We start from the raw sequence: 3,073 nt of genomic DNA, 5'->3' as shown, positions 1-3,073 counted from the left end.
GGAGGGAGAATCACTTGGACAGTGAGGTGAGATCACCCCTATTGACGTGGGCCCAGAGCCTAAATCTCCAACCCTCCCCCACCCACCACCCAGACAAAGCTCAAGAGTGAAGTTAAACTCCTTCACACACAGGAAATTGTCTTTTTGGGCCCCAGGCGCAAGTATTTGAGCAGGTTCTTGAAACTTCAACCTACAAAAGAGAAAGGTAGCGGGGGAGAAAGAGTGAAAACTTGAACAGAAACTCCAGAGGAGAATGTGGGTGTTGGTTGAGCAAGTTCAGATTCGCCCAAGACAACTAGGGAGAACGTTCCAAGAATCCCACTGGTGAGGTCTGTGTTTGCCTCCCGGGGCTGGATGTGCGGATGTCAGCAGGCGAGGCTGCTCCAAGAGGAGGAAGCATGATACCACTGCTGCTATCAGTAGTTAACAACCTCCAACGATGCCTACTATATTCTGGATCTGTGATAAATGCTAGACAGACAAATATAAATAGAACAGTTTTCTTCTCGGGCTTGGAGGAGCTTACCCACCACAAACTTCATTATTCTCAGCTAAATTGCACTGACTGCCCGTAACTACTCTCTGTTTGGTCCTATAGATCTGTATACCCACAAATTAAGATAATAGTGGGAAGTTAAAGTCCATGCCTTCTCATGCAGATATATAAAAAATATTCAAGTCATATCTGTTACCAGAATAAAAATTAAATGATAAAACATAAGACTGTACAACACAGTGAACCTTACTGTAGATGATGAACTATTGTTAATAGAACAAGTCTGAGAGTGTTCTTTCATGAATTATAACAAATGTATGACAGTAATATACCCTATTATTAGGGTGGTATATGGGGGAAAATACAGCTAATGTAAACTATGGACAATAGTTAGTACTACTATCTTAATAATCTTTCATCAATTGTAACAAAGGTAGCTACCGTTAAAACTAATAGTGCAATTAAAAAAGTGCTATCATCAATTGTAACAAATGTTCAACACCAATACAAGGTATTGATGGTGGGGTGGTGTGTAGGAAGCCTATATTTTATTCATGATTGTTCTGTAAACCCACAACTTCTCTAATAAAAAATTAAAAAAAAAAATTCCCCAACTGTAACTTGAATAGAAGATGGAGTCCAAAAAAGTGTGATCTTCCATCCCAAGATCTTGGGATCTACTTATTTTATAAACAGCAGACAGCAAGGAGCCTTTCTTACAGTTTTACTTGTTGCAAACCTGTACATCACGATGGACAATTTAAGTAAACATATGAATGGATTGCCCAGTTATCCACCTTGCGTCTGGGGGAGGGCTGGTAACCACGTGTCCTGGTAAAATATCCTCCTGGACCAAACAACCATCAAATGATCTGTTGAAGCCACTTTTACTTTGGAGCCCCAGGTTCACAACACTTAGGTCTTGTAACCAAAACAGTCAAAGAAAGAGGTCAAAAATTTTTTCTACTTCTGCAGACATGCCAGATGTCATTCATATCCATGCCACATTCTTAAAATCATGACCCAATGATCCAATGGCCAACCAACTAGTTCCTGCCTTAACATGGAATCCAACCCATTTATAGATACAAAGCAGAGTTCCACATTTCCAATACTTAAAAACAAAGCAAAACAAAATCACCAATTTTGCCTGTCTTTTAGTATAACTCCTTGAGTTACAAGGAGCTGTGAATATTCATCTAGTTTAGCAAAGCTTTGATTGTTGTGCTAAATGGAGCAGATCTGTGGGTCATTTTAAATGGCATGCTCAAAATTATTGATATTTGCCTTTAAAATGTTTCTGGAATAGCCCTTGGCAATAGAACCACCTGATATTCTGGGAAATATATTTTAAAGATAGTTGTGAATATTTGCTAGGAAGGCTTGATTCCAAAACTTCTTAGTTTCCCAAACTGTCCTGTTCAGGTTTCCCACTTCCCCATTCCATAATCCATCAGCAGAGGTTGAATTTGCTTTCCTTGAAACCTTCTTGGAGTAACAGACGTGGTGAAATGCTTGGATATCAGAGAGTTTCTCTGCTTGCAAAATAAATAGAGGAAATTAGATATTAATCAGCAGAATAGATACTATCAGCAGTGAGAACCAGTGTAGAGTAACAATGAAAAAATTTAATAGATTAACAAGCCAAAAAAAAGAGAGCTTTAAAGAAGATTTGTTCCAGTCTAGCAAAGTACAATACTTTCAGACAATCCTGGCTTTGCCATTTACCAGCTGTTGGACTTTTAGCAAGTGACTTATACTCTCTGGCTTTCAGTTTTTTCTTCTATAAGATGGGAATAATAATACCCACTTTTCAATATTGCTTTGAGGATTAGATATATCTGTACAGCACTTTGTTCAGTGACAATTAGTGGTAGCTCCTAGAATAGTTCCAGGCACCTAGTAAGTATTCAATAAATATTTGTTGAATGAATGGTAAACTATAACAACAACAGTGACATAAATAATATATGAAACAGTAAAAGAAAAATAATACTATATTTAAAAATTATTATAAATATCATGACATTTTAAGCAATTCAGATATAACCTGGATCCCTGCTATTTGGGGCAGAGGACACTAAAACACGGGCAGTTTCATTTTAAAACTTATAGGATTAATTCTGTTCTCTGAAGGGAAATGTATTACTCAAAACTGTGGTGTTTAATAGTTACTGCTGAAGGAATTAGAATTTTTAAAGAATTCCAGGAAACCAGAGGCTTCTAGGTAATAGATGAATCACAAGGAAAGGAATCACATTTTCTGGCTAGAGGTTGATTCTCTAATGTTAAAACAAGGTCAACAGGTCATAGACTTTCCATTACCTTAACTTAAACTGACCTCTTCTAATGATAAAGTGCACTATGGCTCAGGGCAACCCTGAAGGCCTGGCCAGTAAGAAAGGATCTCTTTCTGCGTTTGAAGTTGATCTCTTGTATGGGCTTGAACCTCTAGCTGCTTTACTCTGCTCTGAATTGCTTCCTAAAAGAATTCTTCTTTGACCTTTTTCTTATTCCAATCTTAATTTCATTTGGGTATTTACTGTTTACTTTCCTAAGAGTTATGTAACCAGAAGT

The sequence above is a fragment of the Choloepus didactylus genome, chromosome 3 (genome assembly GCF_015220235.1).
Source record: "Choloepus didactylus isolate mChoDid1 chromosome 3, mChoDid1.pri, whole genome shotgun sequence".
Taxonomy (NCBI): domain Eukaryota; kingdom Metazoa; phylum Chordata; class Mammalia; order Pilosa; family Megalonychidae; genus Choloepus; species Choloepus didactylus.
This window is presented reverse-complemented; position numbering follows the sequence as displayed.